The sequence below is a fragment of the Tachypleus tridentatus genome, chromosome 1 (genome assembly GCF_004210375.1).
Source record: "Tachypleus tridentatus isolate NWPU-2018 chromosome 1, ASM421037v1, whole genome shotgun sequence".
NCBI lineage: Eukaryota > Metazoa > Arthropoda > Merostomata > Xiphosura > Limulidae > Tachypleus > Tachypleus tridentatus.
This window is the reverse complement of record NC_134825.1, coordinates 115,030,105-115,047,406: the sequence shown is the minus strand read 5'-3', so window position 1 is coordinate 115,047,406 and position 17,302 is coordinate 115,030,105. Positions and strand designations below refer to the sequence as shown.

The 17,302-nt window shown below is 38.8% G+C and overlaps 1 protein-coding gene across 4 annotated transcripts in view; it reads right to left on the bottom strand.

The window, feature by feature from the left end:
• Positions 1-17,302, bottom strand: part of LOC143222031 (protein phosphatase 1 regulatory subunit 16A-like) — a 68,440-nt gene that overhangs the window by 17,357 nt on the left and 33,781 nt on the right. The window lies entirely within an intron of this gene.

The following is a 17,302-nucleotide window of genomic DNA, read 5'->3' as shown; positions in this document are numbered from 1 at the left end:
TTTCCTTTGATTCAACCACTTAGATAGCATTTGTTATGTCAACTGTGAATTTTAAATATCCTTGTCACTTCCGAACATGAATTATTCAGCAAGTTATTTCCGAAGTAATTGTTAACGGCTGAAATTCCTTCAGAAAAATTTATTCAGAGAGGTCGTGCCATCTTTCGGTCGTAATTCTCAACAACTGCCAATTGTTTGGAAAATCGCTGTTGGATGCATTTCACGTGCAGAAATAACACATTTTTGTGATAAAGAGAAACCTGTAACATATCAGAAATATTTTATTTATCGAAACAAATACAACAATGTATTGTTTTTGTTGTTTGTTTTTTTTTAATTTTGCGCAAAGCTACTCTAGAACTATCTGCGCTAGCCGTCCCTAATTTAGCAGTGTAAAATTAGAGGGATAACAACTAGTCATCACCACCCACCGCCAACTCTTGCGTTACTTTTTACCAATGAATAGTGGGATTGTCCGAACATTACAACGCCCCCACGGCTAAAAAGGGCGATTATGTTTGGTGTGATAGGGATTCAAACCCACGACCCTCGGCTTACGAGTCTCGCGCCCTCACCACGTAGCTATGTCAGGCCGACAATAATGTAACGATGAATGTTGTTTAGAAAATATGAAACTACACATATATTTAAGCATAGCGTGAAACAAGCTTGAAACATAACGCAAGTATTCTGCAGATAATTATCGGACAAACTTGTTACGAAGTGTAATTAATATAAATTATCATAAATTCGATTTTGTGCATATATTATACAATGTTATCTGAGACTGGATTTACAATTTATTCTGATCATAATTCTTTTAATTTTTTCCTGCTAAAACAGATACAAATATTGTTATTTTTAACAATGATATATCATAAGTGAGACAAGGGAGAAATTTTAAAAGAAAACAGAAATGTCTCAGTTCAAACAACTGCTAATAAGTAGTTTGGAACACGTATATGATAAAGTACAGATCCGCGCAATATTATCTTTCCTATTTTGTATTTTACTAAGTAAATAAATATCGTTGTCCAACTCAATTTTTACTATCATGTTGTTGTCGTTGTTGTTTTGACTCCAATAAGTAGTGTTACTCTGTAAAAGAAAAGACGCAATGCGTCGTTTGGCTTGTAAAAACCAAATCAGTGACTATAGTGACGTAATTACACACGTCAGTACAGAAGAGAAGTAAAGGGGTATGTTAAGGATATCGTGTTTTGCATACTTATCTCAAATATCACGAAGCTGAAGACCAGGACAATGGACGTCTTCGCCACTGTAACTGTGGATATGTTGCAGTGAATGTGGACTGTCATCGAATATTGGTTAGATGCAGGGGCGTAGATCCTGGGGAGATGAAGGGTATACATCCCCCCTTCATTTTAGGTGGGGGGTATAATGCATACAATCATCCCCCCTACAGTTTCGTCTGTTGAATTGTTTATTGCATCACAGGCCTACAAATTGTGTGTTTGTTCTTGTGATTCTCGTGTTCTTACCAATCGAATTACATAATTAGGCCTAGATGTAGGCTTTTTTAGTAGCCGAAATGTACATCCTTAATATAGTCGTGCTTCTAAGCTTTTAGATCTAAGCGATAGTTCGTAAGTATCAGTCAATAGGCCTAAGTATACATGCAAGTATCGTGGCAACAAGATTACTCTGTGACTACATGTTTACAGCTTTCAGGTTCACGTAATCAGAAATTACCAATTAGTAAATTGAACAGTCTACATAAGTGGTTGCAAAAATTACCCCCCAATCGGGTGTAAAAAATCTACGCCCCTGGTTAGATGTTATGACAGTCACTGATGGTACACACGTAGAAGACCTCTGACATGTCAGTAAAAATTGTTTAAATTGGGCTACAAGATGCAGTTAGTAAATTGTTAATTTTTAAAATAAGAAAGATAATCTTGGGCTACTCTGAATATTCAAGTAATTTTTTTCTGAATATTCGTGTGGGTGTTTTGCACTTAGTGATACCCCAATTAACAAATGTTGAAAAGGGCATAATCAAGTGCTCATTCCTTTGCTCAAACAACGGTTACACATGACAACAGTTATTCCACAAAAAGTAATACCACTTTGAAACCGAAGTGGGGTAATCTATATGAGTAACAAATATATTTGTAAAAACTAGAATAAGTATGGGGTTCTATACCTTAAGCACATTATTTAAAACAGTTGTTCACGAAGGGAATCTAAGAATTGTGGGATACCGCATCCAGACTCCTTGGTCTTGAAAATGCTGTACGAGTTTTTATTACGAAATACTTTCATCTTTCCCAGCAGCCAGTTAAATAATTCAAACAACTAGAAGTAGATCAGTTCGTAACAAACAACCACCGTGAACAAAGTTATTTTTCTTTGTTCACTTTTCACAGCCCGGCATAGTTAAGGCACTCAACTCGTAATCCGAGGGTCACGGGTTAGAATCCCCATCGCACCACACATGCTCGCCCTTTCAGCCGTGAGGGGCGTTATAATGTGATGGCCAATCCCACTATTCGTTGGTAAAATAGTAGTCCAAGAGTTAGTGGTGAGTGATGATGACTAGCTGCCTTACACTGCAAAATTACGGACGGCTAGCGCAAATAGCCCTCGTGTAGCTTTGCGCGAAATTCAAAACAAACACTTTTACAACTTTTTTGCGCACACCCAAATAAAAATAATTAAACTACACTACTACCCACAAAACTCAGAGGAATAATTAATAAAGGAGCCTCATACGTAGCACCCACACACTTCTCTATTGCCGAATAACATTGACGATTAGAAATTAAATCTGTCAGCTCAACTAGGCCTCAGTTCAAAATCTACGTTTATTATTTTTAAAAGATACATGCTGTGCTACATGTTATTTTGAATTTCGCGCAAAGCTACTCAAGGGCGACCTGCGCTAGCCGTCCCTAATTTAGCAGTGTAAGACTAGAGAGAAGGTAGCTAGTCATCACCATCCATCGCCAACTCATAGGCTACTCTTTTACCAACGAATAGTGGGATTGACCGTCACATCGTAACACCCCCACGACTGCAAGGGCGAGCATGTTTGGTACAACCGGGATTCGAATCTGCGCCCTCGAATTACGAGTCGAACGTCTTAACCCACCTGGCCATGTCGAGCCTTTTAAAAAATATATACTGTCATTATAAGACGTTGTCTTGTATTCTCACCTACATTTCTGTTTGATATAGGTGAACAACTTATCAAATTTGTTTTTACTTTTATCAGAAATTTTTTTTTTCTTATACAGTTTAATGCACAGTCAGATACTATGGGATAAATTTCATAAGGCTTAACCCAAATTAATATAAAATAGGTTTATGTTATTAAATTTCAGAAAATATAAGGCATTGATTTAGGTCTTACAGTCATCAAAACCTATCTGATTGGGTTTCACACTCAGTCTTTCTACCAAAAATGGCTTTGACGATGTTTCACGAGAAACTTCTTCTCCGAGTTAGATAAACTAAACCGTGAAACTTTGATACTATTACACTAACCGCCTGACTGAAGAGACAGAGACACAAAAATAACAGTAATGTAAGGTCAAGTTGTCCTACATTTGTCTTTCAAAACATCTAAAAGATAATTGCCTATTGTTTTCTTGAACATATCAAAAGGGGATATTACATTATTCATGTGAAAAATCATTAACTCTACAAAAGAATCATACACATAAATGTAAAAAGTGACCTCCACTGAGAACCATGACTCACAGCCTAACAATCGTATTTCTGGATCACAAGTGAGCAATACAACATACTAACGAAACCATTAGGAATACATGTTACTGCTGTCTACTTTCAGGGCCGCCTTAACTGTGTCACGTGATGAATTTAGTGCATCAAAAACAAAAATGATTAAGAATTTGACCTGACTGGTGACAAACACAACGGTTTATATTTTTCATTTTAACCCACAGTTTTCTTTGTTTTTAAAACACATCTTTCTAAAGTACATGTACAACAGACTGCTCGTAAGTTTTCGACTTTCATCTTGATATGTTCCTAAAATATGCGAATCACAAATAGTAAACAAATATGCATCAGTACTTCAGCTAATCCCAAGAATTATTGCTTGGAGTTCTTTTTCCGTTTTACTTAGAAAATGGGCGATTCCAACTGAATTACTTTTGTTCAGTTCTTTGCACTTCACAGTTCTACGAAACAAATTTAAATATAACTTAATAAGATTCAATATGTCGGACTCGGCATGGCCAGGTGGGTTAAAGCGTTCGACTAGTAATCTGAGGGGCGCGGGTTCGAATCTCGGTCGCACCATACATGTTCGCCCTTTCAGCCGTGGGAGCGTTATAATGTGACGATAAATCCCACTATTCGTTGGTAAAATAGTAGTCCAGGAGTTGGCGGATGGTGGTGATGACTAGTTGCCTTCCCTCTAATTTTACACTGCTAAATTAGGGACGGCCAGTGCAGATAGCCCTCGAGTAACTTTGCGCGAAATTCAAAACAACAAAACAAACAAACATCAATATGTTTATTTCATCAGTATAAAAACATGTCAGTAAAAATGAGATTGATCAGGAAAAACCCATGTCAGAAGATACAAACTCACAAAGTTTGTTTTAATAAAAATCCGTTAACAGTAACAAGTACAAGGTTTCTAAATTATTCCAGAATATGGAACCTCCAAGTGATCCTGATGTAGTTCCGGCTGTTTATTACCTAAACCATCAAACAGTTTCAACAAATCTCTGGTGAAAGTTGTTCTTTTGACGAATGTAAATCAACTAACGATAAAATATTCATGACCAGTGTAATTCAGGTGTTGTAAAGTAACACCAGTCCATGACCAGTGTAATTCAGGTGTTGTAAAGTAACACCAGTCCATGACCAGTGTAATTCAGGTGTTGTAAAGTAACACCAGTCCATGACCAGTGTAATTCAGGTGTTGTATAGTAACACCAGTCCATGACCAGTGTAATTCAGGTGTTGTATAGTAACACCAGTCCATGACCAGTGTAATTCAGGTGTTGTAAAGTAACACCAGTCCATGACCAGTGTAATTCAGGTGTTGTAAAGTAACACCAGTCCATGACCAGTGTAATTCAGGTGTTGTATAGTAACACCAGTCCATGACCAGTGTAATTCAGGTGTTGTATAGTAACACCAGTCCATGACTGGTAATTTACTGGATTTGGTAATTACTGGAGAAATACAGATAAAAATGGCATTAATTGGAGGTTCCCGAAAGTGTTCTGTTTCAAGAGTAAATAAAATTGTAACAAATATTTCCATTTCTCGCTTTTGAATTTCATAGGCCATTCTGTGTTGCAGCCTTCGGAATTATTCTCATGATTCAGGGAATGCTCACGTTTTGCTGACGTCACTACAATACAAATTTCAACGTAAAGTGTTCTTTCTGTGACGTACTTTTAGTGTTTACTGACTGACTGACAGACAACTCTCTACTTGAGAGTGGTGCGAGTGGTTAAAACAAGTGAACCCTCCAGATGGCTTTCGGCCCTCTTCGGGAAAATTAAATAATAATAGCATTTACTGTTAGTATTTCAACTAAAGTAATTGTGATAAAATTTTACGTTTAGGAGCTCTGAAATAACCCATTTTTTTATTTGCGGAAAAACACTAACCCTCTCTCTCGTCTTTAGAAGTTTTCACAAAACGAACAAACACGAACATTTGGCACATACCTATCGGGTTCGTAAACGTCTGGACGAGTTTTTTTTTAATTAATAAACACAAGTAGAAGTGAAACATTTATAGTAGGCCAGAAACTCTTATCAAAACAGGCCATCTTAATCAGCTTGCAACTCCTGATCTCGGGTTCGAACCCGATATGCCAGATGAGTGTTCTATCAAGGATTAATTTACTAAAAAATAGATTTTAACAAATCAAGTTACTTTTGTTTTGTCTCCCTTGGTAAGAATTCGAACCCGGGACATCTCGCACGCCAGATGAGAGTTATTTTAACTAAAAGATACTTGCACTTTATTGGAAATGCCAGTTAACAATTCAAACTACCACGTGTAGTAGAACCAGTTAAAAAACAAAACGAATATATGTAAGTTGTTTGTATTAATAGTGATGTCCTGTATCAACTTTTAGTTAAAGTTGTCTGTAAGTTTTTGTCCGAAGCACGTGATTTCCATATTTCTTACACGTGACATTCTGACTTTTTTTCAAAGGCGTAGGCAGACAGACCACATCGATCGACAGAGGTGGGATTCTGTAAGACTTTGGAAACTTTTACAGGAATCGTAAAGAAACATTTTGAAGTGATTACACTTTGAAGAACGTTTTATTTTGTAACACTAATTCAGATGTTCTTCAATACCACGCACACTGATTGATTATTCACTTGGGTTTTCTAAAACGTCTCAAACTAATCTTTCTACACAAAGAATAAAAATAAGTAATGATAACTTGTTTTAGTTTGTTTGGTTTGTTTTTGAATTTTGCGCAAAGCTACACGAAGGCTATCTGCGCCTGCCGTCCCTAATTTAGGAACTAGAGGGAGGCAGCTAGCGATTCATCACCAACCACTGCTAACTCTTGGGCTACTCTTTTACCAACGAATAGTGGGTTTGCCCGTCACATTATAACGCCCCCTCGGCTGAAAGGGCATATTTGGTATAAGGGAGATTCGAACCTGCGACCATCAGATTACGAGTCGAGCGCCTTAACCATCTGGCCATGCTGGATCGAGTTTGTTTCTGTACAAAGCAGCATAGCCACGAATTTGAAAGGGGGTTTGGGGGTACACGTAGACTGCAAGATGTAGACTTATCACGCTAGCTAAGTTTCCAAACACAGATATGTGTGTTAGGAGTTAACTGTGGTGTTTTTGTTTGTTTTTTTTACTATATTATCTGAAGTATAAATTAATGTTAATTTCATTCAAACTAGTTTACAGACCTCAAAAATTTGACTAATTGTATTAAAAGATTAGTTAAGTTGTGGTTTCACACATAAGTCTGTATTATGAATCGAATTCATAACTTCCCAAGCTTTACCCAGTCATATTTATCCATAACTTCTGTTGACTTTTAATTACTGACCACTATTTTTACATATTACCAACTATCAATCAATAAGCCTAAAATAGTGGGAAAAATGGTTGTCAAAACTGGGGGGTTTGGACCCTCTTAACGACCCTGTTTACTTAAGGCTTCGTTCGGGTAATTTGTAAAATTATTTCTTTGAATTCTAGAGGACCAGCTTACACGAAACAAAGGTAAGAAAATCCCTTATAAGAATCCGTGCCAGTTCAGCTACAACCAACAGGTTCTCGTCTGTTTACGAGTTCTGATTGGTCTAATTGATTAAGTGGTTTGTAGTAACTAACTGCCCTGAGTCTCTTGACCAAATACATAACAACAACAGAAGAAAACCGTTACATTTTCACTCTTGTACGTTATTCTATCGCTTTCGATATGTTCAGTCTAATTCTTTGAAAAGTACAACACAGTTGTACAGGGTAACGCAAACGTCGTACACCACAATTCTTATACTCAAGTACTGCTCTTAGGGCTGGGCTGTTCGAAACGTGCACCGTTAATACCGCAATATTATGTCACTCGTTCACTCGGGTTACAGGTCACGTTTTGTAGCAGACAGACTGCTGTGATTCGCTGCTTCAAATCGTTCAGGTTATTTGAACGTGTGAAAACCACCACCTGCTTAATGCAACCGCAAAAACAAAAAAGAAAACGTTTGATGATAAAACATCAGGAGAGACTGAAAAATCTCCACAAGTGAGTTTTAGGATAAAAAAGTGTTAAGGAAATACGAACACGACTTACAAATCATGGGGTAGTGTGAACTTTGCACTATCCTGTATACGAGTACCGCCCAAGAGATGCAGCTGACCATTATATGTGTACATATCTTACAGAATTTTTTTACAGCGTAGAATTATGTGTTGTTGTTTGTTTTGTTTTTCAGTTTTTGACTGAGGATTTCAGATCTAAAAAGAGACCATACAATATATTTAACTAGATAAAACACGTAACACAATTCACGTTGGACAGAAAGTATTGTTCAGATTAACAAAAGAAGAGAAATACTAGCCTAAATGTTTATATACAACACTTGTCGTCCGCTGTATTAAACCTTAATGTTTATATACAACACTTGTCGTCCGCTGTATTAAACCTTAATGTTTATATACAACACTTGTCGTCCAATGCACGTAATGAAACTCAATGTTTAAATACAATACTTTGAGAATACGGGCATTTCGCGAAGGAACTTCTACGGAAATTCTCTGAAAGCGAGCCCCAAACGTGGCATTGATTTACATTAAACGACATACGTTGACCTACTAATTACAGTGCGTTAAACAAATTAAGTTCATTATAGCAGCAATGATCATTAAACTGATAAAAAAGGCAAACCAGTAATTCAAGTATTCAATCACACTACAGCGTCCCAATATATATGGGTCATAAGCCCATGGGTTTGATAATATAATTATAATGTTCTTGTTGTTCTAGTTATGGAATACCACTACTGACTCAAGTATCTCCAGAAATTAGTTCTTAATATAATTATAATGTTCTTGTTGTTCTAGTTATGGAATACCACTACTGACTCAAGTGTCTCCAGAAATTAGTTCTTAATATAATTATAATGTTCTTGTTGTTCTAGTTATGGAATACCACTACTGACTCAAGTGTCTCCAGAAATTAGTTCTTAATATAATTATAATGTTCTTGTTGTTCTAGTTATGGAATACCACTACTGACTCAAGTGTCTCCAGAAATTAGTTCTTAATATAATTATAATGTTCTTGTTGTTCTAGTTATGGAATACCACTATTGACTCAAGTGTTTCCAGAAATTAGTTCTTTCTTCTTCAACTCGAATAAACATGGAGACAGAACACGAGAATCACACCTGAACAAGGAAAGCGAATCTTCATGATTACCATAAACACAATAACCGATATATTTTTTTTATTTCACTGGAATGTAGAGTACATATTTTCTTGTTTCAAAGGCTTATAAACCCCAGACCTCATCTAACAGAATCTTGGGTCAAAGGTTCCTATGTGAAATAAGGTTATCAGGTGATAAGCTCTACCCAAGCTGAACCTTATACGACATACGAGTTAAATTGTGAGGCCACGATCTCCAGTTTAAAGAATATAGACATCCCTAATTTTGAACTGCTAAACTGGAGGAATGAGGTAAGTAGTGCTCACCGGCTGACTGTCACATCTATGTTATTCTCCATAATTGAAAGTGTTACATGTGTTTAGCGTTGTATCAAGGTTCGAATCTGAAGTCATGAAATGCGGAAAACTAAGCGATAACCTTATTATACATGTTCACTCCCCGTTTAAGCATTACACCTAGTTACTGAGTTAGATACAGGAACCCACAGTAGACGTCATCCTATTTTACACACCTGAGACATCACTGGCCACGTCCACATCTCAGAAACTCGTTATTTAAATTGTTTAGGCAAAACGTGGTTGTTCAGATATGGAACGTTAAGACGATATTCCGTAAACAAAAGCGAAGCAAACAGCAAAACTTGGAGTCGTTATAGACAGGACTGATTGCTAATTTAGGTTTTATGTGTTATCTAAAGCGTTGTGTGTGTGTGTGTGTTTTTATCTTGTTTGTTTTTTTTTTTGTGGGGGGGCGATATTCGTGGAGAACTGATCCACCTGCTCGAAAAATCGCCCAGAGCCGCTATAACACTGTGTGTTGTCAGTTATTAGTGATATTTGCAACACAAGTTGAGCCAGCGTGGTTTGCCGTCAGTTGAATTCCCACCAATTCAACCAATCAACATTTGTTACAGATGAGTTGTTTTATTGGCCACGGGTTAAAGTTTTACAGGGGTACAAACGTTTAGATTCGCTGCACAAATATAAGTATTACACGTGTAAAAAAAACAACATGAAAAACAAAACAAAAGGCGTAACCACAATAATGTTCACTGATATCTGTCCTCAGAAACCCACTTATATTAAAAAAATAAAGAGAACTTTAAGCAATAACTGAGACCAAATAAAATCACAGATAAACTGTATCAAAAGGGAAAAGCAGTTACGCCGTAATTAAAGACCTAATAACAACTGTTTTTGTTTTACTTTAGGGTCACATATGCATTGAACGAACTAACTGGGCTTGTGTCCGCAGCAAGAATCGAGCCTCGAATTCTAGCACTGAAAACCATCAAGCTGATCCACTTGAAGGTTGATAATAATAAAATCTAAATATTTTTAGGGCCAACTGTATTTGTGAGTGTTTTCTTATAGCACCGATCTATCTGCTCTGTTCACCCAGGGCAATCGACCCTGATTTTAGCCTTCTAAGTCCGAAGATTTACCGTTGTTTTACCAGTGAACACCTCTGTATTTGTTTACATATTACTGAAGTGTTACATGAAGTTAAGAGAAAATTTTTAGATGTTTATTTTAAGAAAACGTAAAGGACAGGTCAATCAGGATATTTTATGCCTCTTGTGTTTTTAATTAAACAGTCTTCCACAGAGGAGCGCTGCAGTCGTAAAATTTTGAAAGGTTCTCTATCACAGTGGTTCCTAAACTTCTTTAGTTCTAGGCTCCACTGCTGCGAACAAGGTAAGCTCGAGGCCCCCAAACCTGTAAGCACGATGGTGGATAAACAGTACCATGTCAAAAACAATAACATCTCCTTTTGACACACTGCCTGAACTAAATCAATTTAACATAATTTTTATCTGTTTATTGTTTACTTAGAAATAAATTAATTCAGAACCTCTGTTTTCGTTCGACCCATTTTTGCCCCCACCCCCCGTCAGAAAACGCTTCGTGGTTCTCACTTTGGGAAATACTGATCTCTTAGGAGTAAAACTAACCAATCGAATCCAGATATTGTTCCCTCGTGATATTGACGTGTAGACACACAATTGGCCCACACAATACCTTCCTTTTCCTATTAACACTGCATTCACTGTAGCGGAGGAAATGTCAAAGTTCCAACGACTTTAGATCCGAGCTTGATCTACGTTATGTGACAAGGTGGAACAAAACAAATATGCTTTTAATGAGTAACAAACTACTCTCGTCAACAATGAAACAACATGTTTCCAAATAACAAGCTTTAGATTATTATTAACACTCAAAGTTGGTGATAAGTTTTGGTTTAAAACAATCCTAAGTGAGCACGTTGGTGTGGAGGCCATTTTTATTCTAAGCTTTAAGTTACCAATTATATTTGCACACCCTTTCTACCACTAGGGCCAAGGAACTACATTATACCGCGTAATGTCATGTCCTTAAATGTTACAAACCGACCTAACAACAGGGTAAAATCCCTCATCTTCTACACAAAATACAAATGGTACTCCAGCGGCCATCAGTAGAATTAAAGCTATACTGATGTGTTTTTTTATTATTTAATTATTTTATGCGGCACCTACTAGAGACCCTATAACCAATGGTGTCATGAACCCACAAACATCAATAACTTACATAAATGTTTATACAGCCGATAAAATTCTCCGGTAATTCTCGAGTTAATGAGCAAAATATTTATTCCAAGTTTCACTAAACAGGTGAGAAAACTTTATATGCAAAAACGGCTCGTTTGGGTTGAGAAAATATTTTACATAGAAGAGCGAACAACGTTTCGACCTTCTTCGGTCATCGTCAGGTTCACGATGAAGAAGGTCGAAACGTTGTTCGCTCTTCTATGTAAAATATTTTCTCAACCCAAACGAGCCGTTTTTGCATATAAATTTCTCAACAAGTGGGTTTCTCGACATCACTGATTATTGTTTCATCAAGGTGAGAAAACTGGTTTTTGGTTCGGTTTTACTGAATTTTGCGCAAAGCTACCCGCGGGCTATCAGCGCTAGTCGTTCCTAATTTAGCAGTGTAAGACTAGAGGGAAGGCAGCTAGTCATCACCACCCACCACCAAAGAATAGTGAGATTGATCGTACATTACAACGCCCCCACGGCTGAAAGGGCATGGTTAGTGTGACGAGGAGTCGAACCCCCGACCCTCGGATTACAAGTCGAGCGCCTTAACCATCTGGCCATGCTGGATCGAGTTTGTTTTTGTACAAATCAGCATAGCCACGAATTTGAAAGGGGTTTGGGGGAACACGTACAATGTAGCTTACTGAAAGGTCATTCTTGAATGATTTTAAGGTCATAAACGATACTTTGTAGCCAGCACAGTCCAGTGTCAAACAACTCAAAGAACAGGATAAAAGGTTTTCAAAGCTATGCAAGATTAAAAATAAAATGTCATTATTTACCAACGTCATACCAATACTGAAACATACGTAATAAGAAACAGAACGTATTGAGCACACGCAAAATTAGGTCATTTTAAATTTTCCCACAAAGAGAAGTTTTAGAACTCGTATTACTGTGAAGTTTAAAAGGCTGTCTAAAAGAGGGAACACAGACAATTATAGGTTATTATTCCCTGTTTCAAACAACTTGCTCCACCTACTGCTGATAGCGAGAAAACTCTAAAATTACTGGTGATAAGGTCTGGGCGTGGCCCACATGTGTGATATGTCTGCGAAGACGCTTTTCACGTTCAGCAGTATGCAGTGGGGGTGGAGTTATCACATCGTCTGTTTTAACACATATCTGCTGTTACGACTAAAACTACAAAATGCCGAACGCATAATTTGTTTACTAATAAATATATTACGAAATTCACTATTTAAAATAATACTGGATTATAACAAAGAACATAAGTGTGGTTAGTCCGTGTAAAGAATGTACTCAGACAATCACTAGAAGTGTACAGTTTACCGATACAGGTACAATACCAGTGTACAGTTTACCGATACAGGTAGAATACCAGTGTAGGGTTTACCGGTACAGGTAGAATACCAGTGTAGGGTTTACCGATACAGGTAGAATACCAGTGTAGGGTTTACCGATACAGGTAGAATACCAGTGTAGGGTTTACCGATACAGGTAGAACACCAGTGTAGGGTTTACCGATACAGGTAGAATACCAGTGTAGGGTTTACCGATACAGGTAGAATACAAGTGTAGAGTTTACCGATACAGGTAGAATACAAGTGTAGGATTTACCGATACAGGTAGAACACCAGTGTAGGGTTTACCGATACAGGTAGAATAGCAGTGTACAGTTTACCGATACAGGTAGAACACCAGTGTAGGGTTTACCGATACAGGTAGAACACCAGTGTAGGGTTTAACGACACAGGTGGAATACCAGTGTAGGGTTTACCGATACAGGTAGAACACCAGTGTAGGGTTTAACGATACGGGTAGAATACCAGTGTAGGGTTTACCGATACAGGTAGAATAACAGTGTAGGGTTTACCGATACAGGTAGAACACCAGTGTAGGGTTTACCGATACAGGTAGAACACCAGTGTAGGGTTTACCGATACAGGTAGAACACCAGTGTAGGGTTTACCGATACAGGTAGAATACAAGTGTAGGATTTACCGATACAGGTAGAACACCAGTGTAGGGTTTAACGACACAGGTAGAACAGCAGTGTACAGTTTACCGATACAGGTAGAACACCAGTGTAGGGTTTACCGATACAGGTAGAATACCAGTGTAGGGTTTACCGATACAGGTAGAATACCAGTGTAGGGTTTACCGATACAGGTAGAATACAAGTGTAGGGTTTACCGATACAGGTAGAACACCAGTGTAGGGTTTAACGACACAGGTAGAATAGCAGTGTACAGTTTACCGATACAGGTAGAACACCAGTGTAGGGTTTACCGATACAGGTAGAACACCAGTGTAGGGTTTACCGATACAGGTAGAACACCAGTGTAGGGTTTACCGATACAGGTAGAACACCAGTGTAGGGTTTACCGATACAGGTAGAACACCAGTGTAGGGTTTACCGATACAGGTAGAACACCAGTGTAGGGTTTAACGATACAGGTAGAACACCAGTGTAGGGTTTACCGATACAGGTAGAATACAAGTGTAGGGTTTACCGATACAGGTAGAATACCAGTGTAGGGTTTACCGATACAGGTAGAATACCAGTGTAGGGTTTACCGATACAGGTAGAACACCAGTGTAGGGTTTACCGATACAGGTAGAACACCAGTGTACGGTTTACCGATACAGGTAGAATAAAAGTGTAGGGTTTACCGATACAGGTAGAATACCAGTGTGCAGTTTACCGATACAGGTAGAATACAAGTGTAGGGTTTATCGATACAGGTAGAATACAAGTGTAGGGTTTATCGATACAGGTAGAATACAAGTGTAGGGTTTACCGATACAGGTAGAATAGCAGTGTACAGTTTATCGATACAGGTAGAATTCCAGTGTAGGGTTTACCGATACAGGTAGAATACCAGTGTAGGATTTATACAGGTAGAATACAGGTAGAATACAAGTGTAGGATTTACCGATACAGGTAGAACACCAGTGTAGGGTTTAACGACACAGGTAGAACAGCAGTGTACAGTTTACCGACACAGGTAGAACACCAGTGTAGGGTTTAACGACACAGGTAGAACACCAGTGTAGGGTTTAACGATACAGGTAGAACACCAGTGTAGGGTTTACCGATACAGGTAGAACACCAGTGTAGGGTTTACCGATACAGGTAGAACACCAGTGTAGGGTTTAACGATACAGGTAGAACACCAGTGTAGGGTTTAACGATACAGGTAGAACACCAGTGTAGGGTTTACCGATACAGGTAGAACACCAGTGTAGGGTTTACCGATACAGGTAGAACACCAGTGTAGGGTTTACCGATACAGGTAGAACACCAGTGTAGGGTTTACCGATACAGGTAGAACACCAGTGTAGGGTTTACCGATACAGGTAGAATAAAAGTGTAGGGTTTACCGATACAGGTAGAACACCAGTGTGCAGTTTACCGATACAGGTAGAACACCAGTGTAGGGTTTACCGATACAGGTAGAACACCAGTGTAGGGTTTACCGATACAGGTAGAACACCAGTGTAGGGTTTACCGATACAGGTAGAATACAAGTGTAGGGTTTACCGATACAGGTAGAATACAAGTGTAGGGTTTACCGATACAGGTAGAATACAAGTGTAGGGTTTACCGATACAGGTAGAATACAAGTGTAGGGTTTACCGATACAGGTAGAATACAAGTGTAGGGTTTACCGATACAGGTAGAATTCCAGTGTAGGGTTTACCGATACAGGTAGAATACCAGTGTAGGGTTTACCGATACAGGTAGAATACCAGTGTAGGGTTTACCGATACAGGTAGAATACAAGTGTGGGATTTACCGATACAGGTAGAATACAAGTGTAGGGTTTACCGATACAGGTAGAACACCAGTGTAGGGTTTACCGATACAGGTAGAACACCAGTGTAGGGTTTACCGATACAGGTAGAACACCAGTGTAGGGTTTACCGATACAGGTAGAACACCAGTGTAGGGTTTACCGATACAGGTAGAACACCAGTGTAGGGTTTACCAGTGTAGGGTTTACCGATACAGGTAGAACACCAGTGTAGGGTTTACCGATACAGGTAGAATACCAGTGTAGGGTTTACCGATACAGGTAGAACACCAGTGTAGGGTTTACCGATACAGGTAGAACACCAGTGTAGGGTTTAACGATACAGGTAGAACACCAGTGTAGGGTTTACCGATACAGGTAGAACACCAGTGTAGGGTTTACCGATACAGGTAGAACACCAGTGTAGGGTTTAACGACACAGGTAGAATAGCAGTGTACAGTTTACCGATACAGGTAGAACACCAGTGTAGGGTTTAACGATACAGGTAGAATACCAGTGTAGGGTTTACCGATACAGGTAGAACACCAGTGTAGGGTTTACCGATACAGGTAGAACACCAGTGTAGGGTTTAACGATACAGGTAGAATACCAGTGTAGGGTTTACCGATACAGGTAGAACACCAGTGTAGGGTTTACCGATACAGGTAGAATACAAGTGTAGGGTTTACCGATACAGGTAGAATACAAGTGTAGGGTTTACCGATACAGGTAGAATACCAGTGTGCAGTTTACCGATACAGGTAGAATACAAGTGTAGGGTTTACCGATACAGGTAGAATACAAGTGTAGGGTTTACCGATACAGGTAGAATACAAGTGTAGGGTTTACCGATACAGGTAGAATAAAAGTGTAGGGTTTACCGATACAGGTAGAATACCAGTGTGCAGTTTACCGATACAGGTAGAATACAAGTGTAGGGTTTACCGATACAGGTAGAATACCAGTGTAGGGTTTACCGATACAGGTAGAATACAAGTGTAGGATTTACCGATACAGGTAGAATACAAGTGTAGGATTTACCGATACAGGTAGAACACCAGTATAGGGTTTACCGATACAGGTAGAATACCAGTGTGCAGTTTACCGATACAGGTAGAACACCAGTGTAGGGTTTACCGATACAGGTAGAATAAAAGTGTAGGGTTTACCGATACAGGTAGAATACCAGTGTAGGGTTTACCGATACAGGTAGAATACAAGTGTAGGGTTTACCGATACAGGTAGAACACCAGTGTAGGGTTTACCGATACAGGTAGAACACCAGTGTAGGGTTTAACGATACAGGTAAAACACCAGTGTAGGGTTTAACGATACAGGTAAAACACCAGTGTAGGGTTTAACGATACAGGTAGAACACCAGTGTAGGGTTTACCGATACAGGTAGAACACCAGTGTAGGGTTTACCGATACAGGTAGAACACCAGTGTAGGGTTTAACGATACAGGTAGAATACCAGTGTAGGGTTTACCGATACAGGTAGAACACCAGTGTAGGGTTTACCGATACAGGTAGAACACCAGTGTAGGGTTTACCGATACAGGTAGAATACCAGTGTAGGGTTTACCGATACAGGTAGAACACCAGTGTAGGGTTTACCGATACAGGTAGAACACCAGTGTAGGGTTTAACGACACAGGTAGAATAGCAGTGTACAGTTTACCGATACAGGCAGAACACCAGTGTAGGGTTTAACGATACAGGCAGAATACCAGTGTAGGGTTTACCGATACAGGCAGAACACCAGTGTAGGGTTTACCGATACAGGTAGAAACAACCAGTGTAGGGTTTAACGATACAGGTAGAATACCAGTGTAGGGTTTACCGATACAGGTAGAACACCAGTGTAGGGTTTACCGATACAGGTAGAATACAAGTGTAGGATTTACCGATACAGGTAGAATACAAGTGTAGGATTTACCGATACAGGTAGAATACCAGTGTGCAGTTTACCGATACAGGTAAAATACAAGTGTAGGGTTTACCGATACAGGTAGAATACAAGTGTAGGGTTTACCGATACAGGTAGAATAAAAGTGTAGGGTTTACC